Below are 27,856 nucleotides of genomic sequence, written 5' to 3'. Positions count from 1 at the left end.
GACTTTTTTTTTTTTTTGGTCGTTATTTCTTTAGTGTGTGTTGTGTATCCCTTAATTTATTGTTGTAATTACACATGATTTCCCTACCTTTGCTTTATAATGTTTGTACTTAGCTTTGTGTTGGTTGACCCACTGCTGTTATTATGTGTTTGTCTTAGAATTTTTTTGCTCCATTTTATTATTCATATTTTTTATCTCTTTTTTCTTCTTCTTCTCAAATAAGACCCTCTAACATTTCTTGTTAAACTGGTTTTGCAATGATGAACTCCTTTAGCTTTTTCTTGTCCGGGAAGCTCTTTATCTGTCCTTCAGTTCTAAATTACAGCCTTACTGGGCAGAGTTATCTTAGTTGTAGGTCCTTACTTTTCATCACTTTGAATATTTCATGCCAAGCCCTTTTGGCCTGTAAAGTTTCTGTTGAGAAATCAGCTGACAATCTTATGGGAGCTCCCTTGTAAATAACTAGTTGCCTTTCTCTTGCTGCTTTTAAAATGCTCTCTTTGTCTTTAAACTTTGACATTTTAATGATGATGTGTCTTGGTGTGGGCCTCTGGTTTCATCTTGTTTGGACTCTCCGCACTTCATGTGCTTGTATGCCTCTTTCCTTCACCATGTTAGGGAAGTTTTCTGTCATTATTTATTCAAATAGATTTTCAATTTCTTGGTCTTTCTCTTCTCCTTCTGGTACCATTATAATGCAAATATTGGTATGCTTGATGTTGTCCCAGAGGCCCCTTAAATTATCTTCATTTTTTGGATTCTTTTTTCTTGTTGCTTTTCTGATTGGGTGTTTTCTGCTACTTTGTCTTCTAATTCTTTTATTTGATTCTGTGCTTTATCTGATCTACTGTTGATTCCCTGTAATATATTTTTCATTTCAGTTTTTGTATTCTTCATTTCTGACTGGTTCCCTTTTATGTTTTCCATCTCCTTTTTCTCTTTGTTAAAATTCTCACTGAGTTCATCTTCTCTTCCTCTAAGTTCATTGAGAATCCTTATAACCAGTATTTTGACCTCTCTTTATGGTAGATTGCTTGTCTTCATTTTGTTTAGTTCTTTTTCTTGAGCTTTGTTCTCTTCTTTCATTTGAGACACAGTTTTTTGTCTCCCCATTTTGGCTGCATCCTTGTGTTTGTTTCTATGTATTAGGTAGGGGTCCTAAGTCTCCCAGTCTTAGTAGAATGGTTCTATGTAGTAAGTGTGCTGTGGTGCCCAGTGGCACAGTCTCTCTGGTCATCTGAGTTGGGTACTCCAGGTGTGTTCTTTGTGTGGGTTCTGTGTGCCCTCCTGTTGTAGTCGACCCTGGGTTGCAGTTTGTACATCAGTGGGAGGGATTGACCCTCGGGTTGATCAATTGCAAGGACTGCATGGCAAGGGGCTGACCACATAGAGCAAGATTCACTTTAGCAGGGCTCTAGAGCCTGCCCAGTCTTCCCTTTGTGTTTGTTGTCCTTGGTTGCAACACTGGGTAATGCTCAGGCTGGGTCCAAAGCCAGCCACCAAGCTTGTCAGCCCTGGTGCCTCCTGGGAGGGGCTCCACTTCAGGCCGAGTTCAGCCTCAGCCTGTTTCGTGCCCAGGGCCACCTGGCATTAGTCACCAGATAATCTACAGATAGCCACTACCTGCAGTGGGCTTTAAGGTACCTCGAGAGGCCAAGCTGCAAACCAAGGTCAGCTGATACTAGTGCCGGGCTTGGGACTGCTTAGCAAGAGGTATGGGGCATGCTGAGGCCAAATACTACTTCTTTGTGTTTTGTGAACATTTGAGAGATTTTTAGGAAATTCCGAAGCATGAGCCAAGACAGGCAATTTGTATGCAAAAGCCACTGGAAGCAGCTTGGGTGGCCCTGCAAGTTGGGAGGGATAGTGTCTCATGGAATCACCAGGGCTGGGCGACCAGTGTTAGCCAAGGTGATAGAGACACAGATATGGTAGCTGTATGTGTCTGCACGCTGGATCAGGGAAGGGTGCAACAAAGAAACAATGGATTCTGCCAGCTCTTCTGTCTAGAAGAAAGCTGCTCCTCCAGCTCTCACTTTGAAGCCAGACAGTTCACTTTTCCCCCATATGTTCATGATGCCTTTCAAGCTGCTGCTACAGTGCTGGAGCTCAGAGCGAGTGAATCTATTAGCGAGTAAGTCTGTGTGTTGGATTCTTTGGAGGAGTGTCTATGACTCAAGCTGCCCTCTGTCTCAATCAACCATAATCTCAGCTGGTTTTCACATCCAGAAATTGTGAGGACTTATATTAACTGGTACTGGAACCCTGCACTGGGGAGCCCAGTGTGAGCTGGGACCCCTTGCTCCTCTGGTGGACCTCTGCAGCTGAGATATCCTTCCAATTCTCAACTGCCACAAGCAAGTGTGGGACCAGCCTGTTCTGTGCCTTTGCCCCTCCTACCAGTCTCAAGGTTGCCTCTTTTGTATGTCCCCAGTTGTAGGACTTTTATTCAACCAGAACTCTGGCAATGATGGCTATTCTATAGTTCAGTTGTAATTTTGATTTAGTCATGAGAGGAGGCAAGCACAGCATTTACTTACTCTACCATCTTCACCAGGCCCCCACTTTAGTGTTTTGTATGCAAAATAACTATAGCCCAAATGGTTGACCAGTTTTGTAGCTTTGATTTTTCCACCTTCACAAGATCATGTCTTCAGGGATCTAAGGCCAAATTAGAGTCTACAGTCACCATCATACCTTTTATATGGTATATTTCTTTATTATTTTCACAGGCGAAAAACAGGGGTTAAGAAGAGGGGTCAGGGAAATTTGGCTTGCTTTCTTCTTTGATTTGTTTCTGTTTCTCTTCCTTCTTCTTCTTTCCCTCTCTTATTTTGTTCCCTCACTCTTCTTTCTTTCTTTAAATATCTTTCTTTTATTAAAAAATATTGTAGTACAACATACATAAAAATTTTACCATTTTAACCATTTTTAAGTGTTCAGTTCTGTGGCATTAAATGTATTAACATTGTTGCACAACCATCACCACCATCCATCTCCAGAATTCTTCACCTTCCCAAACTGACTGTGTCCCCATTAAACAACTCTGCATTTCCTCTTCTCCAAATTCCTGGCACTCCCCATTCTACCTTCTAACTCTATGAAGTCGATCATGCTAGGTACCTCATATAAGTGGAATCATATAGTATATTTCCTCCTGTGACCGGCTTATTTCACTTAGCACAAAGCCTTCAGGATTCATCCATGTGGTAGTGTATCTTTTTTTATTAATGTGGAAGAGAATGGAAAAGAAATTTGAGAAGAGGCAGATGGTAGAGATGAAGTCAAGATAAAACAAAAGTGTCTTAGAAAAATCTAGCAAATGTTGGTTTTCAGAGCACATTTTTCACAGGATGAGGAAGACCTGAGAGACCATACTGTCTTGAACAGTGACAGTGGTAACTAAGTAATGACTGTGTGAAATGCTGGGTTTTAAAGACAGACATATTCCTTATTAATATTTCTCAAGGAACTTCAGATAGCATCATCTATTAGGAGCTGACTATTGGCAAGTTTTGTCTTCATTCAGAGAAATCTATAGAGATAGAACTGTGTCTCTGTTTCCCTTTATTTGGAGAAGTACATTTCCAAAAGGGCCTCCTCTGAGATTGCTTTCTGAGGCAAATCATGGCTGGCATCATTCAGTATGGTTTTATTAAAAAGGTTATTAAAGGATCTGAGTATCAAACCTACAAGACAATGTTGAAGGAAAAGTGTAATTATTGAGCCTGGTGAAAGAAAGACTGACAGGACATCGACAATCTTCAGAAAGATAAATGGGTCTTAGAGGACGCTAATCAGCTTTCTCCTTCCATCACCAAAGGGTCGGGGAATGGACAGAAATGAATGTCAGCATAAAAAAGGTAAGTACAAGGAAGTACTTCTAGACATGGATATGGGGAGCTTCTAGAAGTCTTTTAAAAGTTAATATAAGATGGCTGTGCCCAGGCGAGTTGAGCAAAGATTGCAGTGAGCCATATTGGCTGAGGAAGGCCGGAGGAGGCACCAACTTCTGGGAGGAGAGCATAGGCTCAAGATGGAAAATGATAAACCAGATGACACTGTTGAAGAAAATCAAATTTTTGATATCATAACCAGAAAAATTAACCAACTTCCAGAAGTACAGAGGTACTTACTTGAACATGGATCAACATACGTTGGACTTAATGCTGCTCTCCATGGCCTAATAGCGAACAATCTTTGTAAGCGCATCTTAAATGTGACACAAGCTCATGCAGATGTAGGCTTACCAATGATGGTGATCACATTTTTGACATATGTTTAAAAGATTTTGTATATTTTCCATTGAATACAGGTGACTTAAATTATGAAACCTGTACCATAACACAGGGTAGATTAGTTGGTCTTGTTTTTGGTCTGTACCTTGTTTTCTTGGCTATACCTGTGAATGGTAGCCTAGCAGCCAGGTATGCCTCAGCCTTGCTATCAGAGAAAGGAAATGTCTTCATCTACTGGGCCAGAATTTCTAAGCCTGTTTTTAGAAAGATGTTATTTCACATTTCGCTCTAGACTAGGTTTGCAGCATACCTTGGCTCTAGACAATATAAACTACTTATCAAGGCTCTTCAGTTGTCCTGAACCTGACCTAAAAATTCAGTGATTTTTAAGCAAATGTGTACATAAAAATAAAACTGTAAAAAAAAGTCAATGTATTACAGCTCAAGCTTAATGTTGAGTAAAAGACATAAACACACACAAACATGTACGATGTGATTCAATTAATATGAAGTTCAAAACAGGTAAAACTAAACGATATTGTTTAGAGAGGTGCACAAATGTGATAAAACTATAATGAAAAGTAGGCAACAATTCTCCCAAAAGTCAGGATTGTGGTGACTTCCAGTGTGGAGGAGAGGGTTTCTGGGCTGTCAGCATTCCTTTCTTTCTGGATCTGCATGGTGGTTACAGGGGTGTTTGTTTTACAACTGTACATTTATGTTTTAGTTATATTTCCCAGGATAATGTCTTTTTAAATGACACTACATTTTCATTTGTTTTAGATGGTTATGATTGGAGGCAAAAGTGACCTTTAAGTGTTACAATCAAGTGTAGGATTCTATATGTGCATATGGCTGTTGGACAGGTTCTGTTATTTTTGTTCAATTGTTTATATTATTTTGGTCTTCTTTGTTTTATTGTGTTTTATTTTTTTCCACAAAGCAAAGAAGTGCCAAAGCTCGGAGAAGGGTGTATTCTCTGTCCTCCAGATATGCCCTTGGAATTAGTAAGAAGGCATTTGGCGCCTCTGGAGCTTTGACCTCCAAGCAGCAGAGTGCACTAGTATATTAGTATCTGAATGAAGCTGTCTAGCTTCAGGTCTATTTCACAGACCAGAGGGCTCATTTGGCTTCCAGAATCGGGATCATGTTTAGGAAGTAGGAGAGCTTTAGCCCGACAGGGTACACATTCCCTCCCCCCAACTGAGGCTGTATTGTGCTGTCATGGGGGAAAGAAGGCACAGTCTCTAACCTTGCTCTCTCCGCAATTCACTGTGGGACTTTCACAGAGCCGGCCAGCCTCTTTAGGCCTGTTTTTCTCAACTTGGAAAATACAAGTGATAATTCCTACATTTTCCTAAGATTTGCATTGACAGTGAAAACTAAGTTGATGTGTGAATTGCTTTGAAAAGTATGAAGAGGTATATATAAGCAAGGCGGAGTGCAGAAGGAAAAAGAAGGAATTTAAATCCTGAACCCCAAGATTGCATCATTAAGAGAGAACGTTGGCAAAGCCTAAATGAAACTGGCATTTTTGGTTCTCGTTCTTGTAGATCCCAATGAAAGCAGCCCCATAAACCGTCACTGACCATATGTCTCTAGCCCCAAGGTAAAATTATGGAGGGTCTAAAGGAAACAGGTGACAGGTTAATATGTCTCAGGCAAAAGGCATAAAATAAATAATATCACTTCTGCCTTTCCTTTCAATTGCCTTCTGATTAGATTTTCAGAGGTGCACTGTGTGAGCGTGCTGCCCAGTAATGCTGATGTTCTCAAAGCAGAATGAGCCCGTAGCAGAAACATGAGGTCATGCTGAAAATGCATTCAGAGACAAGGTAATCTCTGGACTACCTTGAAAGTTTGATGGGAATTCTTTTAGCTAGTCTTGACACCTTCCTCCCATCTCCACACATAAAATCGTTGAACAGGATTCTTTGCTCTGTACTGTTGTGTGCTGATTAATGTGCCATAATTCCTGTTAGCAGGTCAGGACTTCTTCAGTTCCTACTTTCTCACTAATTCACGTTCTGGTTGGTGCCTGTCATCCAGCACCTCAAGCAGGAACACATCATGACCCTACTGCAGGGGGCCTCTCAGACCACCGGATGAAGGAAAAGAGTCATTGCTATAGTGGTGCTTCCCGGACAGGGAGAATCGGTCCTCCCTTGTCTCCCCGGGGTTTTGGAAATGTTGGGGGAACTGTTTTGGTCATCATGGTGATTGGAGAATGTCCTTGGCATTTAGTGGACAGGACCTAGGGATGCTAAATGTTCTACAATGAGTAGGAACAAAATATAGTAAGGAAGTGTTCCACCCTAAATTCCAGTGGTGACCCTATTGAGAAACCCTGGACAACAGCCTTACCCAGAGAAACCCAGGGAAGGGAATCTCCTCTGAACCAGAAGTTGGTGGTATGCATCTACTCATTTATTCACTCACTCATTAATTTATTTCACAAACGTTCACTGAGTGCAAGTGCTGGGCCAGGTCTTGTGTATGATGCTGAGGTTTCAGTGTCCTTGCCTCAAGGAGCTCACAGTATAGTGGGGAAAATAGGCATAATGATTACTCAGGTAGAGGTGTGGACAAGGGCTGATAAGGCAGGGGAGAGAGAAAGACATTCTACAGGAGCCAGGTTCCTCAGAGAAGAGTGGGCATTCGAGCTGGGTTCTGACAAATGAATAGGACTTTGCCAGATGGAGAAGCGGGAGGGAACAGAGCACATGAAAAGGCATGCATGGGACTCAGTAGCGTGGGTGTGGTCTGCATAGGAGGGAGGAAGCTTGAAAGGTCAGGTTAATGGATGCCCAGTACCTCGTATGTAATATAATCAGACATCATTTTGTAGAGTCAGCCCACTGCAAATATGGAGAGTAGGTGAAGTTTGTCTTTAGTGCTCCTAGGTATCTTTTTGCACCCCCTTCCTTCTTTCTCAGTCTCCCACATCCTCACTTCTCTCACTAACACCTGATGAGAATAAGGATGGGTTATCCCTTCAGGAGGATTCCTTCTTTAGCAGCAGAAAGGTCAATGCTTAACTAAAATGATTCACTATGAATAGAATTCTAGATGTCAGTGGAGAGACTATGGGGAGGGGATCTTGAATAACTGAGTTCTGAGGAGGTAGTGCAAAGGGCTGAGGGGGTGACATAGTGTGTGTGTGTGGGTGTGCAAGTGGATAATAATAGTTCCTGTCTCAAAAGACCATTGTGAGGATTAAATGAATTAATACATGTAAGAGGGTTAGCACTGGACCTGGCTCATAGTCTGCCCTTGATAAATGCAAGCTCTTTTTATTATTTTAGCATGAGTTCAGTCTGAGAAAGTAAGAACATGCTGTCCAGGAGGGAGATGAGGATTTTGTTCTAAGACTTAGTGGCTATATCTGGCTAGTTTCAAATATGTGCCTAGGCACATCCTAACACTGGGGCAATACAATTTTTCAGCATGCGCCTTAGCAAAAGGTCAGTTTTCTCAAGTGGAGCCATAGCATTATTTTGTGTATATTTGGGTAGACTGTCTCCATCTCTACTCGGAGCACATGGCAGATGGGAAGCTGTTGTTTTACAGATGGTGCAAACTTGCCTTCAGGTTCAGTTCAGCAGTTCTGTCTTCATGTGTAGGAACACAGAATAGAAGAACCACAGCACTTAGGGCCAGAGCCAGAGAAATGCATTAGAAAGAAATTTAATTGGGAGGAGCTGGATGAGGGAACAAAAGTCTTAGGAGGGAAAAGGAAAGAGCAAAAGGGAAAGAAAACTGGGAAGGACAGGATATAGAAGAGCAGCTAGCTGCCCTCAAACTGAACTTGGAATGTTTTCTGTGTTCTCTTTGGAAGAAGGGTTGGCCTGTCCAGCATTCAATGGAAACTTGTTGATTGACACTGAGTTGGGCACAAGTTCAGTGTGAGTGTGCCTTCAGCTATTTATTTGATTTTTTAAATGCAGCCTTTGCAGTAAGACTGTTTAGTTTCTCCTGGCACCCTACGGCTGTGAGTTTAGATTGTTAAAATAGCAGCCATTAACATTATGTGTGTTATGACACTGTCTTCCCTGACCCCCTTCAAAGGAATTAAGCATGCAGTCGTTAGACAAAAGTTAAATTCTCCTATCTCCAGCAAGAGAAATGGAAAGTCTTCCTCTGAATCAGAGCACATTTGCCTAGCCTTCACTCCAAAGCCTCCAAGTTTGCCTGCCCCTTCACACAGTTCCCACAGACACACATGTGACCCTCACGGACACACTCTCTACCACTTTTGCTCTCACATGCACTTTCACATGCTCACACTCACACCCATGTCATGAGCTAAAGGAACTCTTGGGAGCCCTTGTACCTATCTTTCTGTTCTTTTGTTTTACTTTCATTTATTTGCTTTGTTTTGGTGTGAAACCAGTCTTTGGGATTAAATTAGATGTGTGTGTGTGTGTGTGTGTGAGTGTGTGTGTGTGTGTGTGTGTGTGTGTGTGTGTGTGTTATTTTCCAAGTTATTAATAGTGCTGTGGAGGGAGCATATAAGGATTTTATCCTCAGTCCTGTACATGCTTGTTCCTCCCAACTAATAAATACAATGCTAACTTTCATTGATCAATCATACTGGTCATTGTCAGACTTTGCTTACCATACCTCTTGGGCAAATAGCCCAGGGAGCTCTAAAAGATTCATGACTTATTGAATTATCTAGTTATTCATGGGTCTGTTTAAAAGGGACTTTTTCATGAGTGGACTGGGTGGCTGTGGCTTTCCCACAGGCCCTGGGGAAATATCAAAGAAGCAGAGTCAGTGGAGGCAGTGTGGAGTGCTGAGCAACCAGAGCAGGACAATAATGGTGATTGGAACAGAGCCCCACTGTCTGGGAAGATCAGCATTGGTTATAGATGAACAGCCATGAAGAGTCCAGGCCTAAAGTCTTGGAGGAGAAGTTCTGTATTTTCTGGACATCTTTGGTGCATGTCGTCTATACTGGTATATATGTTGCCCAATAGAATTTTTGCAATGATGGAAATATTCTAGATCTGTCCTGTCCAGTATGGCAGCCACTAGCACATGTGACTGCTGGCCACTTGAAATGTGACTGATGTGACTGAGGAACTGCCTGTTAAGTTGTATTTGATGTTAATTAGTTTAAATCTAAATAGACACAGTTGACTAGTTGCTACTGTGGTGGATGGCAGTGCTGTATACCATTCACTGGATACTTTTTCCTGTGTTGAATTTAATTTTGTACCTTTGGTTAATCTGTTCAGTGTCTTGTAAATAGATTATAAACTTCTTAAGGACAGGAATCATATATTATTGCAACCACAAAAAATTATATCTTGAAGAGATGTTTTTTCCAGTCCCTTCTCTCACATTTGACAAATTAGCTGAACCTGGAACCTAGATCTCCCCACCTCCTAGACTGTGTTACTGCCACATTTCTCTCGCAGATAAGTTTCAAAATAGTAAATGCCCTCTTCCTTTCCATTCTCTTCACTGCTTATAACTGAGATTAATCCCCTGATATTTGAAAATAATTTGGAACCCAAGTATCTTTATCTCCTCATATGCCAAGGCCCAATGTAGGCTCTGGACAAATGTTTGTGGAATGAATTAACTCTCTAAGGCTTTCCTGTTGTCTATTATGTTTTATGTAATATGTTTCAAGAAAATACGTTTCTATCTTACTCAGTGCATTTGAGTCAGTCAGTGCTCATGCTGTCTCAACCAAGGGACATGGTGTCTCTACTCTGCTGATGTGGCCATGGCCAGTGCAGGGATTTGAGTATAGACTAGAGAACCTTGGGAAGTTGCCTGGCAGGCTGGTGAAAATGGTGTAATGCTTTGGGTTCCAGACCCCATCTGCATTCTGAGTTCTTTATACTCAATGGTAACCAGGAACATCAGGCTTAACTCTCTTCCTTATCCAGTTTTTCTCTGGCAAAACACAATCACCTAGAACTAAAGGTACCACAGGTAGTACTTGGGAGCCATATCTTACTGGTCACCTTAGAAATGGAGAGAAAACACCAAAACCAGACTAACTTCAGAATCAACTGCTAAAAGGGTAAGACAATTCAATTCATAGGTCCGAGTAAAGTATCCTTTCATCTTCCTTCTCCTCTCTCTATTTCTTACCCCAGGCCTTGCCCCCCCCAACACTGAGTCAACAAACAGTAACTCAGCAACAGCTGAATTGAAGCAAAACCTGTTAATAGCCACCAAAGAATGAATTGTGGCCAAGCATTTGGCTCCAAGAGCCAGGCCAAGGAAAGGGAGCAAATGGCCTGTGTCCCATCTGCAGTGTAATGGTCAGCTCATTTGCTGGTACCACCTAATGGAGGAGTGATCTGGTACTGAGATAGAAAGCTTCCGGAGACCTGCTCATCCCTCAAAATCTTAAGCCCAAGTATAGTCATTGGATGCCAGGGACACTGAAGAAAGTCTTTGGAGCATATAGAACACCATGCCAATTGGAGTGCCTGTTAAGCCAGGCCAGGATTCCTAGCATTCCAGCCACACCATATACACCCCCACCCCAGAGGGCAGCCAGTGGCCACAGCAGAGGCAATGTCTAACAGGCTGAGACCCTCATTAGACCCTCCAAAAGCCTGCTCCCTCACATAAGGCCTGCTTGCTTGCCCTGTACTCAGTTCAGGGAAGTGGACAAACCGTAATGCCCAGTTTAGCCTAAGACTCTCACTTGCTATGGAATCTCCAGGCAGTGAATCATTTTGAGCAAGTACTTAAGCAACTTTCCACTGAGTCATCCTGAGGACTGTCAGGTTCACTAATCTTCACATATACTGTATAGACCCTTTATCAGATCCTGTCCCCATCCTGATACTGGGATGGGGGGTGGGTAGTAATCAATACAGCTTTAAAGATGTGCTTATTGGAAATCATTTGTATCAGATCTCCCTTCACTTCTCTATCTCCAAAAAGGCCTGAAGCACTAATTAAAATTCTGCCAGTACCAACTCTTGATCTGTGTGTAGCTACCAAGAGTAAGCATATACTCTTTAATCTCAGTGGCAGTGCATGTTGGATTTCTTTTCCAGACACTCCGTGGATCCGTTTTTATTCGGCTTCTTCTAGACCATGGTCAGGGACTTTTTCTAAGGGTCAGATAGTAAATATTTGCAGATCATACAGGCTTTGCAGGTCATACAGTCTCTGTCGTACCAACTCTTCCATTGTAGTATGAAAGCAACCATAGACAATATGGAAATGAATGGGCATGACTATGTTCCAATGAAACTTTATTTACAAAAACAAATCACGGGTCAGACTTGGCTCACAATCCCTGTTCTAAACACAATGGACTCAGTCAAATTAGTAGGTGAGACCTTGGTTTCTGCTGCTATAGTGCCTGTGAGTATCACTGTGGGGAAGCGATCACTCTCACCCTCAATTACTTTGAAGAGATAAAAATTATGGGAATATGTTTTATCTTTCCTATTTTGAACACGAGAGTCCCTTCATCAAGTGTTGGATACCTTATAACAGTCATAATAGGCTAAATTATGAGGCAGTCACAAGCTACAAATCTCAGCTCCTCAAAACAACAAAGGTTCATTTCTTACACTGCATGTCCGTCTCATGTTGGCACATGTCATTCTTACTCGGGGACCCTGGCTGACAGAGCCTTGCCATTTGTAATTTAGTTCTAGTGTCATGGAACAAGAACATAGAAAATTATACTGTGGTTCTTAAAGACTTCTGCCCAGAAGTGACACAGATTACCTCTGTTCATATGTCATTGGTCAGAGCATATGGCCATGCTTTGCTACCATGTGTCTGGAAGGAAGAGAACTGAAATATTGATGAATAGCCCTAATAACTATTACACATTCCAGAACTTCTTTCCAGGTTTCTTCCTCATGTCCTTCTTTGACTAGCCCTTCCATTATCTGACCCAATTGTCCTTTTTGCCCAACTTTACCTGGCTTTCCTTAGCACTACTGGTCATTGACACTGACACCTGAGGGAATAGCTTAGTAATTAAAGAGTTGGGACAGTAATCATTCCCTAAAATTCTATGTAGACAAGCCATGAAAATAAATTTAAGCCTCTGAGCCAGGTCCTACAAGCCATTGGATCCAGGGGTTGATTGCCATTAGGCAGCAGGCCTGAGAAAAATTGGACTTCCCATGCCTCTGGCTTTGATTTCACTTTGATTTGCTTTCAGTGGGAATTTGAATCAGAGCAGAAGTTCTGAGCATATTGACTCTAGTCATTCAGTTCCTGTCCTTAGTGCCATAGAGAACAGTTGTCAAGATGGAAGAGGGAAGTGGAAAGTACATGATAGAAAGTGCAGGTGATATTAACATATTATGGGCTAAAATGAATCTTTAATGGCCCATGATTTTAGAAGAGGGAGTATATTTGTAAAGATAAAAGAATTAGTCAGGATTAGCCAATTGCTCTAAAATCCCAACATTTTGGTGGCTAAACATGGTGTGGGGGGCGTGGATGCTGGGTGGGGAGAGGGAGGATTATGCTCCATAAAGTCATTAAGGACTCAGGCCCTCACTGTAGTGGCCTCTCCATCCTCTAGGGCCTCAGAGCCCTCCCCTGGATCCTCTGCATGGGACCCTTGGTCTAGAAAAAGAAAGAGAAGGAGAATAGTGTAGGAGGTTTTGCATGTCAGGCTTCGAAGACATGTGCATCACTTATTACCATATTCCAATGACTAGAACTCATTCACATAGTCCCACCTAACTGCAAGTGAGGCTGTGAAATATAATGTAGCTGGGTGCTGGGAGCAGAGTGGAGGAGAGGTGGAAAATAGGTTTATTGAGTACACAGCACCACTGTATACTTGTCTTAAGCAAGGATGATATTTTGTAGGAAGGGCTCAAACTGCTGAGTCTTAGACTGAAGTCATCAACAATAACCTGTCAATATTTAAATGTTTGCTACTTATGAAACATTATAGACCTTAGTGGAATAAGAGACTAGTCATCCCCTCAGAGAACTTGTATTATAAATAAAGCTAAAGGCAATTCCCCCAAACCTCACATTTTACTTTGTACTTCACATGGACCCATAGGTAAAGGCAATTGCATTCTTGCTGGTAAAGAGGCTTGGGATGTGTATCTTGGGAGCAGAAAAGTGAAAGAGTTGACATTTAGTGTAATGAACAGTGACCCTGGGCAACCCATTCTGAATCTTAAACTGTTCATCAATTACTCTTAGAAACTAAAAGAATTATATAACTAATCTTCTTTCACTTTTTGCCCTGACTACCAGGGCATTAGGAATTCTTTAATGCTCACAAACAATAGCTAATTCTTGGTTCAATTTTTTTTATATATTTTAATTTTTTAATTGCTTGATGGTATATGCCTTTTGTAGCAGAAAGGGAAGAACAAAGTTATAGTTTCTTCTTTATTTAATGCTAAGTTTGAAAATTGATATTTGTGAAAAAGATTTTCTGTGTGTATCGTGAATTCCTGAGCAGTTGGTTTTACATGGTATAGTTTTGGAAAAGACCTTTAGGTCAATGAAAAGCTCAACTCTCTAAGCCAAAAGTGTATACCACTCTTTCAAGGCCAGCTAGATCTTTCATGTCCAACACATAGCTGTTGGTCAGAATGGAGAAAACCCTTTCAGGTTTCCTTTCTCTCTAGTTGTGTTTTGAATATTTAGGGACCGGATTGTTTGTATTTATTATTTCCTTTAATCCAGGGTTTCTCTGGCTTTGGAATCAGGTAATTCTTTGTTGTGGGAGGCTGTGCTGTGCTGTGTTGTTCATGGAGGATGTTTAGCAGCATCCCTGATCTCTACCCACTAGACACCAGTAGCACGCGCACACACACACACACACACACACACACACACACACACACTCCACTCGTGACAGCCAAAATGTCTTCAGACATTGTCAAATGTCCCCTGGGAGAAAATTGCCCTCAGTCAAGAACCACTGCTGTATTCATAAAGTATTTGTGATTTTGCATAGATACCTTAACTTCCCCATGATCCTGGTGTTTAACTAAATGTATTTTGTCATTACTCTTAGAGATAGGAGTTGATGACAAAAGTTATGGGTGGCAAGGAGCACAGTTCTAAGATTGCCTGCATTTATCTTCCTGTGGGGCATAGATTGAGGCAGTGTGGAACAAACGTTTTATGTATGTCCAGAACTGGGAGTAAAAAAAGCCTTCCCAAAACTCATTAACCTTTGAGAAGCTGACTCATTTCTAGATCATTATTAAAGTTTCTGAGTAAGATGAGCTCTAGAACCAGAAGCCTTAAAACAGTACCTCTCAAACTTTAATATGCACACGAGTCACTAGGAATCTTGTTGAAACACAGATGCTGATTCATAGGTCTGGGTGGGGCGTCTGAGATTCTGCATTTTTAACTAGCTCTCAGATGACACTAATGCTGCTTGTCCCTGTACCATGTTTTGAGTAGAGGGCTATTGGTCTCTGAAAAAAGGAGCTGGCCATCCAATGCCTGCTCCCCTTTCTCTCGCTCTCCCTAACCATTTGATGCTAATAGGAGGTGAGGTAGTCAAGTACTTTTTGATTAGTTATCTTATATGTTTTAAACATTCTACAAAAAGTCCTCAAATCACATTGTTTTGTTCATCGTTGTTTTGTTATAACATTGATGAGATGCTGTAGTAACTTAACTCTTCGTTTATATCAATTAGCCTAGGGTAAAATTGGTTTGGTTATACATCATTTTGCTTAAAGTTGCAGAACCTATCGACGATGTTAAGTGAAGACTTACTGTATGTGCCTGCATGTGAAAGAGAGTGTTTTCCTTTTCAGATGAAACAATAAGAAGAACTTAAGAAAAGCAATTGGAGTAATAGAAAGGATTTTTGTTTGGTTGTCTCTTATCCCAGCTATAGTTTATAATGCAACCTAGATCTTGAGAGCAGTAGAGTGTAACTCCACTTCTGGGCCCAGAGACAGTTCCAGTTCCAGTTTAACCACTTCCTAATCTTAGTTTCTTCTTCTGTAGAGGAAAATAATAACAATATCTACCTCATGGGGTAGCTTATGGAGAACAGAACTAATGGACATGAACATATAGTGCTGAGCACAGAGCCTGCTCAGTATAAGCATGAATCAGTAAATATTAATTGCTAATGTTATTGATGCTATCACTGTAAGTATTGGAATTGTGGCTCTCAAATTCTTTTCTGCCTCTAAAATGTCTGCTTATGCCACACTCCCAGCAGTGACATCTCTCATTATACTCAATGATTCCCAGTCAGGGATGGACTGATGTGTGGAGCTTGAAACTGCTCCCACCAGATACTGTGGTCCACTTAAGAATGAAGAGGTCTCTCTTGCAAATCACTGGTCTCAATGATTGAGCTTCATACTGCTTTTACGGCCTTGCTAAATCCAAAGATGGTAACAAGCCTCATTTACTTTAATATCTGACCCCTACAATCATCTTTCTCCTAATAACTTTACAGTTAGGACAGGGGCCATCATATGAGCATCTGGCTGCCAAAAAAAAAAAAAGAATCCCAATTTCAAACTGAAAATTTGCATTAATCTTTGACATTTCTTTACTATTTGCACCTCTGTCTCCTGAGGAATAGTCACCATCCCTTGGCAGTCAATGGTAGAGTTCTTTTGAATCTAGATTTCCTAACACTTCCTTTCCATTCTCTGTATTGTATACTCTTACTTATGTTACTCCTTGCCCGGCAGGGACTTTGACTTTGGTACTTAAATGATTTCCCAGGAGGAGAAACAGACTTTCTTTTTCCCCTCTAGTCATTCTATTACATGGCAGATGAGTTGTCTCCTTCAATCTCCAGGAAGAGGTGGACTGCCTTTTCCTATTAACGCTCAACTGCTCCAGCAGCCCGGAGCCTTCATTTGCCACCGCCTTCCCTACAGCCTTTGCCATTGGCCTCCAGGGGCCACTTTCTGAAGCCTGCTGCTAACACTTTTCCAAACACAACAAAAAATGTGTTTGGGGATAGGTTTTCTCAGTCCTCAAGTACTGAATGCCTCTTTTCTTCCTTTAGTATGTAATGCGATAGCAATAGGCTCTTTCACTAGCCTCCTGACAGGTCCTGCCTCCAACCTCACAGTCTCTCCTCCAGTCACCCCAGAACAGTCTCTCAGAAATGTAAATCTCACCAAATAACTTCACTGCTGAAATCCCTTCACTGGCTTCTCATCATATACAGAAAAAATCCAAACTCCTGGACTTGACTACTGTGTATCCCCAGTGCCTGATGTTATTGGGCTATTGCTGCGAGCGCCAAACTATATGGTTTAAGTTAACAGCACTGTACAGTATTTCACAGGGGTGTTTTCTCTTGGTTCACAGGGCTCATGAGAAAGGCCACACAGCAAGGTCATGGGGAGAGGGGGAGGGAGAGAGAGAGAGAGAAGGAGAGAGGGAGAGAGAAGGAGAGAGGGAGGGAGGGGAGAGAGGGAGGGAGGATGCTATGCAGCTAGCTAGGAGAAACATGTTACGTCTTAGCTGAAGAGTGAGTGACTGAGAGTGGGAGTGGGGTCCTGAATTCAAAAGTTTATAGTGTCCGTTAGATGGCAAACATTCAGATCCTCAAAATATCTAGTTATTAGATGTGCTATTGGCAACACTTCCCAAATGGTGTTTCTGGAATGTTCATAGTTGTTACATAGATAAAAAGAAGAGTCTGGTGGTTCAGTAAAGTCAGAGAAAATGCCGGATTGTTGTTAAACAGGCTTATTTACTACGAGACTTCTGAGATCCTTTAACATGCTGAAAGGGATATTATGGGATTAGAATATGGATCTTTTCCCAATTTTATTTGAAGCACAGAATTTTGTTTTCATAGAGCATCTTGTGGACTAGGAGTGCTTTGCAGAGTGAACTTGGGAAATGCTGGTGTCGGCAATACAAAGGAATGCTTCACTGCACTCCCCACTGTCTCAGCCAGATGCCTCACATTGTTTCTGTAAATACTGCTTGAGGGTAGTGACTAATTTGTCCATTTCAAAGGGTCATTGACCTTCAAAAAAAAAAGCCTGGTTCCCAAAGGATTAGAACTAACCAAGTAATAGTAGAACTCATTTTTAATTTATTTAGGGAGAAGAAGAAGGCGGTGAGTGACACATATTACTACAAAACCTGTCATTAACAATTGGGCATCATGCAGAATAGTGATTAAACATTCTCATTTCAATTAGAAGTCTATTTATTGCACTGTTGAGTAATTAGAAAATTTAAAAACCCATAGTATAGTAACAAAAGAGTAAGACAGACCTATCAGATCCACTGCAGAAGGGGTTCTTTGTTGGGCTACATAATCCAAGTTGAGATTAAAAGATTGATTCAGGAATTGGTCCCTGAAAACAGAGGGATTTATGTTTTATCTTCTTTTACAATTGTTGGACTAGATTTTAGTGGGCTTCCCTAACCCTCATATTTTGTGGCTCTAGGTAGAATAAAGAGACCTTAGTTTGAATACTTGCTTTGACACTAAATAATGGTGTCCACTTGGCAGCTCTGGGCCTCATTTCCCTCTGCGAAGAGAGTAAGACATTTCCCTTTCCCTCTTGGCGATATACATGGGAAACCCTAGAAGGCTTATGTAATGAGATTGGAATGGTCCATGAGCTGAATAATGGAGCTGATGATAAAGCTGTTCAGTAAAGTGGAAGAAGACATTTTGACAGGACAGAACATAGAGGTTCCCTCTGAAGATTGGATTATGGGAAGCATTTACCAGTAAATGCTCTCAGCACACAGAAAGATGAAAATGAGTATGAATAAGCCTAGATCCCTAGAAAATGGACTGAGTTACCTGCAGAATTCCAGTTCTGTTGAGGTGAAACCCACAGGCCCCTCACTTGGTATTAAAATAGTGGGGACACTTCTTTTTGGTCATGAAACATTTTGAGAATCTAATAGAACCCATAGACCCTCTTCCCAGAAGAATGCACATAACCACATACACTCAAAATTCTGTAACTCACTTCAGAATCCCCTTTGAGAGTGATACTTATTTCTCTCCAGCTCTGCGACTTGAATGAAGAGCAACCTTGTCCCTGATTGTACACATTTACATCTTAACAGAATTAATAACAGACTCTCAACATTCGAACATCTGAATGTCTGTTCCTCCTTACTACTTACTAGTACTAGAGCCAGGAGGAGATAGAGAAGTTAAGGCATAAGCTTTGCCTCCCTTACATTTATTGATCCCTTAGCAAGCAGTAAACCTGTTATCAGGTGCTAGACTGAAGGGTACAGGCAGACTATTAGAGTTTTTGCAAGAAATCAGAGTGTAGATGATGAGGACTGGGTAGGATATGAGTACGCAAAGGGAGTGGTTTGGTCTAGCATGAGTCAGGGCAGAGTTGGCAAGACATACAGTGAGAGCAGCGACTGGCTGGTCTGATGTAGGGCATTCTTTAGCCAAGGGCATGCATCTTTGAGATGCACTTTATTACTATAACCAGGTCATGCCATGATGCAGCTCCATGCCTAGAGCTTCATCCCTTGGGTGCTCGCCCACAGGAAGGTGATTGACACTGTGAGACTAGAATTGCTACCTGCAAAGCAGCAAATCACAAGCTGAGGGGCCTTTTCAGAGTTGGCAGAACCTTTAAAGGATGTAGTAAACTCTGCAAACAGGACTATCAGAGCAGACTCAATTATAAATCTCTTTTTGCCTTCCAATGGAATGTACTTGATAATCTGGGAATAACCATAATTAATATTGACTGTGTTGCATATAGCTTCTTTTCTCCCTGAGCCTTTTCAAAAAATATATAATCTTATTTGTTTTTACTATGTCTCTGTGAAGTAGAAGCAAGTGAAGTGATTACCCCAACAAACATATACATACTCACAAATGTAGAAAGTTCTTTAGAAACTGAGGCCCAGAGGTGCAAAATGACAGCAGTCTTATCACACAGCAAGCCAGTGACACAATCCAACCAAGAACATATATGCTTCTCTTCCCCTCAAATCGAGTGCCCAGTCTTCCAGCACTCCTTGCTTCATAGAGACATGGTCTTCTCTTGCACAAACTCTCAAGCCATTCTTCCCAGCATCTGTCTGACAGGATGGCATATTCAGCAGAGTCACCTACTAACTGACAGCAGCTGAAACATTAATGGAAGTAGGATGAAAAATAGCCCACTGATAGGTTCTGGACAAGAAAGGGAAGAACTGGGATTACACCTGGTGTGAGTTTTCAGTCCCTCATCCACTCTCTTCTCTCCAGCTGGACTGGCACATAACTGTTTCTTCTCACTCATCACCTTCTTAGTTAGAACAGAGTGTTGTGTCTGTCTGTTGAGCTGCAGAGTGATCGGCTGAATCTGCTACAAGAATTTCCTGGCCTGGGACCCCACTGGGGGTTGGGCTGGGGGTGGGACTAGAGAGGCCACTTGTCTGCTGAAGGTGTGGGCCCAGAAATATCTCCATGAAAATTCTAAGCAGGAAAATCCTAACCTCCATCGGCTTCCTCCTTTAGCTCAGCTGTCTGGCTAACTCAGCTTATCTCCCAATGCAGTTACCCCAGGGCATGGTCACGGGACACAGACAAAATTATGACTTGGAATGGGCCCTCTCAACCCCTTTGTGGTTCTCCTTTCCTTTTACATTTCCCTTTCCCTTCTTTACCTGCCTCCCTGTACACAGCACCTTCATTTTATCCAGGCCTGCCACACTCTGATACTTAGCCTTTGTGTCTGTGTTTTAAGATGTTTAGTGGTTTACTTTTTTTTTATTAGAACTGTATTGAGGTATAATTCACATACTATTTACCCTTATAAAGTGTACAGTTTAGATTGTTTTAGTGTATATACAAAATATTGCAATTATCACCACCATCTAATTTCAGAATATTTTCATCCTAAAAAGAAGCCCCATACTCACTCTCCATTCTCCTCTCCCCACAGCTCCTAGCATTGATTGATCTATTTTCTGTCTCCATGGATTTGCCTATTCTAGAATCATATAATATGTGGCTTTTTGTGTCTAGCTTCTTTTACTTAGCATAATATTTTCAGAGGTTATCCATTATAACTGAATAATATTGCATTCTATGAATCACCATAGAATGGATTTTTTTTTCCATCCATTCACTGATGGACACTCAAGTTGTTTCCACCTTTTGACTAATGTGAACAGTGCTATGAATATTCATGAAAGCAGTTTGAGTCCCTGCTTTCAATTTTCTTGAGTACATACTCAGTAGTAGAATTACAGGTTCATACGGTAAATCTTTGTTTAACTTTTTGATCAACTTCCAAATTGTTTTCCAAAGCAGCTGTACCATTTACATTTTTACATTCCCACTAGCAGTATATGAAGGTTACAATTTTTCCACATTCTTGCCAACATTTGTTATTATTGTCTTTTTTATTATAGCTGTCCCAGTGGGTGTAAAGTGGTATCTTAGTGTGAATATTTTGTCTCCCCACCCCCGGAGATTGCTCTTTATTGGGGGACTGCTCCATTCTTTGGTACTCATTACTTGTATTTATTAAACCTCTGGGAAAGGTAAGGCCCTTCTCTAACTAATGCTTGAAGCTGGGGCCATGTCATGTACTCTGGTTATGCAGAGAGCAATAGATTATAAGGACAGAGTGAACTTGCTTCCTTTGGAAACTGCCATAGAACGAGCAGTCAGCTCTACCAGTCAGCTGAGAGCAGAGGCATAAAAGGGTTCTTAATAAACATGATGACTCAGAAGTGACTTTATAGTCACCACTCAGAATCTTGCAATGTTTGAGAAGTTCTACAAGGCAATGGAAAAACAGTCAGTTTGGGCTGCTAGAAAAAAAAAATACTATAGACTAAGTGGCTTAACAACAAACATTTATTTCTCACAGTTCTGGAGGCTAGAAGTCCTAGGTCAAAGTGCCAGTACAGCTGGTGTCTGGTAAGAGTCTACTTCCTGGTTCATAGATAGCCACCTTCAATGCTGTGCTCTTACATGATGAGAGTAGAGGTCATCTCCCTCCTGTCTCTGTTTCTTCTTATAAGGGTACTAATCCCATTCATGAGGGCTCTGCTGTCATGACCTAATCACATCCCAAAGATCCCACTTCAAAGTACCGTCATATTGAAGATTAGATTTTCAACATATGAATTTGGTGGGGGCGGGGGGGGGGCACACAAACATTCAGTCTATTGCAGGCACTGTACAGAATAGGCAGTCCCACATCTCTTTCCTTAATAGCCTGCTTTCTGCTTTCCAGAAACCCTATCATTTGTAGCTAATAGTAATATAACACTAACAGCATTTATTAAGCATGAATATGCACCCAGTACTATGCCATACATGTTATATGTCTTATCTCATTTGATCCTCACAATAACTTATGAGTATGAGTATGGTACTATTATCAGCCTAATTTTATAGATGGGGAAACTGAGGCTCAGAAATGTGAAGTGATCTGCTCAGCTAATAAGTGGTAACTAATTAGTAGTGGAGCTGGAACTCGAACCCCAATAAGACTCTCCGAAGTCAGGCCTTTCCTCCCACTAGGACAGATCTTGGAGGCTGCAATTTCAGTAATCTCCCCCATGTATGTAAGCCCTAAGTTCTGGAAAGTTTCACACTCCTTGCTCTGTTGCTCTATAGCTTCATTATAGATAAAGCAGCAAAGTACCATGTTATAATTTATTTTTTTGGAAAAAGAACCCGTTTTCAAACATTGTCTTCTATTGGCACCTTAATATTAGTTAATGAGATGAATCCTAAGCTTTCCTAGCAGGACACCAATGTAATAGGCCACAAAAGAATTAAGTTTTTATGGCAGAGGAGAGTTTGGGGAAGATCTGGAAATTATAGGTCTCTGCCCAAGGAAAGTAGGTCTAGTTAAATCAACACTTTGAGAGGTTCAGGGAAAAAGGAAGCGATAGGGTTGGAGCACTGGAAGGAAGAAATCTAAATGGTAGATATCATTGATTTAGCTGGTTGACCCATTTAAAGCAGTATCTTTGCTTTTAGTGAGCATTCCAAAGAAAAACTCATCCGAACCCACACGTCCTCAGAAGGTGACCACTGTTCCTTTTTGGAAGGGGATTACAGACGCCCATTGTTTTTGGATGCAGTCATTCTGCAAGACGTGTCTTATCCTTGCTGTATGCTCTGACCTAGCCTGACCAAGATGCAGTTCCTAGCTGTCCCTCCCTTCACTACTGTAGAGAGGAAGAGCACAGGTGGTTTCCCACTAACACCCTTATTTGTCTGCTTCCTTTCCATCTGGGCCAAGGCCTAAGAGCCAGCCCAAATTTACACACTTTAAAACAATGTGTTTTAGAAAGCAATATAGAAGCCCCCACTTTCCCAAAGGTGCTGAATAGTGTCAATAAAAGTCAGACTGGGACCACAGAGTCTGTCCTACTAGTAAGATAGAGCTGGGCTTCTATAACTGACTTCAGAGAATTGATTTCTGTCATTGGGAGGAACGCAAAATGGTCACTAGTATAGCTTCTGGCCTTCAAGTAGAATATTTTTTTCAAACATAACCTCGTCACATTTAATTTTTGAATGAGAAATACAGCTAGGAATACTTTCTAATGTCAACTTGAATCCTTAGTGATGCAGTTGACACTCCTTTCCACTTGACATCATTTGGCAATTTGTGGTAATTTGACCTCTCTTCCATTCTTATCTTTACATGTTATTTAAATATATCATTTAACACCTTTTCATGCTGGCTCTTCCAATGAGAGCAAGATTCTCCTTGAAGTCAGGGACATGACTTTTTTACCTTTATAGCTCTAACCTAGCATGATAGTAGTTATTGTCAAGGTATAGTCAAAGACCTATTAGTGCCAGGTATAGTCAAAGACCTCCATAAGTATTTGTTGAATGAAGAAGGGAAAATGAGGGAAATGGTGTCTTAACTGTTTTTATCTCCACAGCACTTACTATACACATAAGCACAAAGCAAACACCTTTTAATTAATTGTCCAGGCATCCAAGGAAATATGAAAAATCCCAGCATGTCCTTCAAGTTTATGGCTTTCTTCTGTTTTCCTTCTTTTAGACCAACACCATTTACTATTTATTGTGAACTTTGTTATGCATCAGATATTTTGGGGCTTTTAAAATTAAATTATCTCTAGCCTCACAGTCATGTAAGATAGATGGCACACTCATTTTGAAGGTGAGGAAATGGAAGTGCAAAGAGATTAAGTAGCTTTAATAAGTTTACAGAGCAAAGACATGCTAAAGCTGGGATTTGAATCTAATGTTTGTGGCCTCCAGAGACCAGGCTCAATTCTTTTCTCTTGCATTGCTATGAGATACAGAGCTGAAAAACACCGCATACAATCTGCACCTTACTCCACGATTTGTTTCCTAGCCCTTTTGTCATTCTCTCCTCATGTTTCTGAGACTAGGGTTAAGCTCTTTGGACTATATGGTCCTGTTTTGATATATATATATACACACACACACACATATATATCTATATCTGTGTCTGTGTGTCTGTCTCATGATAATTAAAGAGAATATAACTTCTTTCAAGACTTTTACCCTCATCTCCATATTCCCCTTCCACTACCACCTCCAAAATGGCCTGCAGGTGTGCTGAGACTGCACTAGTAGAATGATAAAGAACCAGGCCAGAAACATAAGCATCATGTTGTCGACATAAAAGAAATGTGCAAACTGCTAGGGAATTTTTATGAGTTTATTTGAGCCAAACTGCTGACACTGCTGGGAAGCAAGATCTCAAATGCTCCAGAGAATGACCATTTTGCAGTTTCATTTATACATTTGGAATTAAGGAGGGAAATAAGGAAGACTAATAAAGGTAGGAGAAAGCAAGGTACAGGATAGTTAACAAGAGTATGTGCATCATTGAGGGTGGTTGTGTTTATCAGGGGTCTAAAAAAGAGGCATTTCAAAGGTATGTTAACCTAGATGTACAAGAACAATGGACAGTGCTTGCTTAAGGCAAAGATTAACCTATTACTAAGGAAGTTATAGGCCTGAGGCATGACTACCTGCCATGACCTGCAAAGTTAGGAATTTATGATCGGATCACCTCATGTTACTTTCGGTCACTGAACTTATATGTATCCCCTTTTTCATACACAGGCTCAGCCATCAAAAGTAAAGTAGGAACCTGAGTAACAAGGGCAAAAGAAGGGAAGGTTCGGAGTTGAGGAGATTAACAACTGGCCCCTGGGAACTCTGGACAGGTTTGCATTTACCACATCAATACTGGGAGCTGATCTGTCTTCTGACAGACAAAGTGGCCTTTCCAACTAGCCCAAAACTGCCCCACTAAGAAAATAGACATTTGAGGGTAGGGAGAGTGGAGAAGATAGCAACCAGCTGAGGACTTTGGGTTCCAGGGGGTGGGGAGAAGGATAGTACAATGAAGAGAATAGTGTACCAAAGGAAGTAGGAAAGGACCACAGACTTTTATTGAAATTTGCCAGTTTCTCTGAAGGGGAAAAAAAGCTTGTGGCAGTTATTCACACTAAGAAGTTAGTGACAATATGTAACCTCTCACAGAAGTTTTGAGATTATAAAATCTGATTGTAAAATGGAAACTATTTACCCTAAAGGAATGGACTTCTAACTTTTAGGTACCACTGAGAGAAAGTAGTTCAGAGATATTTAGGATAAGAGTGTTTTATGAGCACCCCAGAAATCATAGTTCTGCTTACATATAAGATCATCCCTCACTGAGGGAGAAGAAAGTTTCCTTTCCCAGAACAACTGTAGTCAGATGTCTTAATGATTTTGTCTGCTTACCTCACAATGTCATTTTTTCACTCCTCAGTTTTGTGTGAGATTTGACTAAAAAATTGGGAAATGGTGGAAGCTAGATGACATGTAGCCTGGTCATTTCTGTTGTAGCCTTCCTCTGAGGGTCCCTGAAACCAGCTCTACTTTGGACTGATTTTCTACCAGGTTTTGGCCAAGAACACTAAATATGTTCCAAGGATAGTTGGTTAGAAGCCCAGCCACCTTGAAAAATATGGAATGGGACAGAGAAGAGTATGAGCTAGCTTTCCTTCCTTCTTCCGCGGTTCGTTGCATGCTGTGTTGGCCTTCTAAAGATGCAAGGAGAGATTTGAGCCCCATTTTCCATTCTTAGATAGAAAAATTGAGCCCCAAAGAGGAAAAGTGGCTTGTTCAAGGTTATGGAGAGTGGTTACCTGAGTTAGGATTGACTTAACGATCCTGCCCCCCCGGTTTTTTAAAAATATATATTTTCTTTTCTTTAGTAAAACTTGTATGCATTTAAGATGTACAACATGCTGATTTGATACACATATACATATTGAAATGATTGCTACAGTCAAGCTAATTAACATCATCTCCTCACATAATTACCATTTGTTTTGTGGTAAGAACACCTGAAATCTACTCTCATAGTAGATTTCCAGTATACAATACAGTATTATTAACTGTAGTCATCGCTGTACATCAGATCTCTAGATTTATTCATCCCCCATCAATACAACTTTGTACCCTTTGACCAACACCTCTCCATTTTCCTCACCTCTGGTTTCTGGTAACCACAATTCTACTCTCTGCTTCTATGTATTGGAATTTGTTTTGATTTCACATATAAGTGAGATCATGCAGTTCTTTTTACTTTTTGCATCTGGCTTATTTCACTTAGCATTATGTTCTCTAAGTTAATCCCTGCTGTTGTAAATAGCAAAATCTCTTTTTTAAGGCTGAATAATACTCCACTGTGCACATATATGCCACAGTTTATTTATCCATTCATCCATCAGTATACACTTAGGTTGTTTCCATATCTTGACTGTTGTGAATAATGCTGCAATAAACATGGGATACAGTAAACATGGGAGTGCAAATATCTCTTCGAGGTACTGATTTCATTTTATTTCTGCCCCCAGTTTTAACACCCACTATGTGAAAAGAATATAAACTTCGAGGCAGGAAAAACTATATTTCTGAATTGGCTGGCTCTCTTATTAAATAGCTGAGTGGCATGGGCCAAATCTTTTGGGGTATCAGTAGCCTCATTTTCATAATTTTACTCCCATCCTATTAGGGAGAGTAGAAGAATGAAATAAGAATAAATGGGAAGATGTTGAATATATTATATAGAATTAGTATTAAGCATGACCATAATTGGTTTCTTTTTCTTTGACTCTGTTTCTCTTCCTCTATTTTGTTTTCTCCCTATCTCCTATTGAGTAGATTAATAAACTCCAAGGCCAGGTTACTTTGAAGACTATTGCAAGAAAGACTCTCAAAGTCATGCTTCCACTGGAAAACCTCACCTAGCAGTTACCTTACCATTAACTCTTTGGTGGAGAGCACAATTCAAAAATCTTTTGCATTCTTTTGAGGCAAAATAATTCCTTTTTTGGAGGGATATTATAAAAATCCACAAACTCCTGTAAGAGTAATGGCAAATATTATTTTGTATGTCATTCTGGTTTTTCTTCACCAAAAAATACTGAGATATGGTGTAATTAGAGCCCAGGGGTTAAACGACCCTGCTCTTGTCTTTTCTTTTCACTCTTGTCTATCAATTGCAGATGTCTGGTCATATGTACTTGTGGGCAGGCGCAGGGAATCATAGCCCAGACCAGAGAATCAATTAGTATGAGTTAAAGTCTTTCTAGGAACTAAGGCTGCTTCTTTTTAAGGCAAAATTAAGGAACTTCCTTTATACCCTGTTAGGGATTATTAAGTAGTTAACACCCACGAGGTGAGTTACTCAAATTGAAGGTAGATCAATTTATATAGCAAATTATAGAATTGATTTAGTTTACCAAATCGCTGAGCCAAAGAAAGTGAGATGTCAGTTTTATGGGTGGTTGTGGTTTAGGCCAAAATATTCAAGAGAACAACCCAGCCTTCATGTTCCATTGTTTTTTGTTTTTGTTTTTGTTTTTCGTTAAATGGTCCCTTCCTTGTTACAGGCTTGATTTGTTGGCATCCTCCTTGATAGTGGCTCGGAGGGAAGAGTCTAGAATCAGTCAGACATCAGTTCAGATCCTAGTGCCATCACTTAAAAGTTGTGTGACCGGGGGCAAGTCAATTAATTTCTTAAGCCTTAGATTCCTCATCAGCAAAATGTTTATAATCATAATGTCTACATGAGAATGTTGTTAGTAATAGCCAATAAGATAATGTATGGAAAACCATTCACTATTGTGTCTAGAATATTAGTTAAGGCTTGATAAATGTTAGCTATATTATCATTATTACTTTAGCCTTTATCATTTCCAGCTATATCCTGAGAAAATTTCATTCTGCCTTTATTTTTAAAACAGTTGTTTTGAAGTATAATTTACCTTTAAGGTAGACTCATTTTCATTATAATTTTGACTGATGGTAAAGAAAGGATTGTCTAACTCTCCAAGCCTCCTGCTAATGAAACATTCAACTCCTCTTATTTCTTTTCTTCTATATCCCACAGCAAGCATTCTCCCAGTTCTGTGTGTATCTATTACAAATTTGTACATCAATGATTAGTTTAATCTGGGGTCTTGTTCACTGTTGTTTGATGCGTGTGCGGGGGCGGGGGGTGCACCCACCATACACTTTAAGGAATCCCAGTGTAAAGACTTCCTGAGACTATTCATTTAGAGTCAACTCATCAAGTGCAAATTGACTTTTTGCTACATGGCAGTCTTGCTCTAGACTCCACAGAGAAAAGAGACATGTAAGGCAGTCCTAGTTC

At 40.6% G+C, this 27,856-nt stretch overlaps 1 protein-coding gene and 1 pseudogene across 2 annotated transcripts in view; both read left to right on the top strand.

Moving 5' to 3' along the window:
- CHRDL1 (chordin like 1) overlaps positions 1 to 27,856 on the top strand; it is a 136,641-nt gene that overhangs the window by 52,503 nt on the left and 56,282 nt on the right. The window lies entirely within an intron of this gene.
- Positions 4,037 to 4,621, top strand: LOC102883744 (annotated as a pseudogene).

This window comes from Pteropus alecto, unplaced genomic scaffold (genome assembly GCF_000325575.1).
Source record: "Pteropus alecto unplaced genomic scaffold, ASM32557v1 scaffold107, whole genome shotgun sequence".
In the NCBI taxonomy this organism is placed as follows: domain Eukaryota; kingdom Metazoa; phylum Chordata; class Mammalia; order Chiroptera; family Pteropodidae; genus Pteropus; species Pteropus alecto.
Note: the sequence above shows the minus strand (reverse complement) of the source record. Positions and strands in the feature narration are given on the sequence as shown.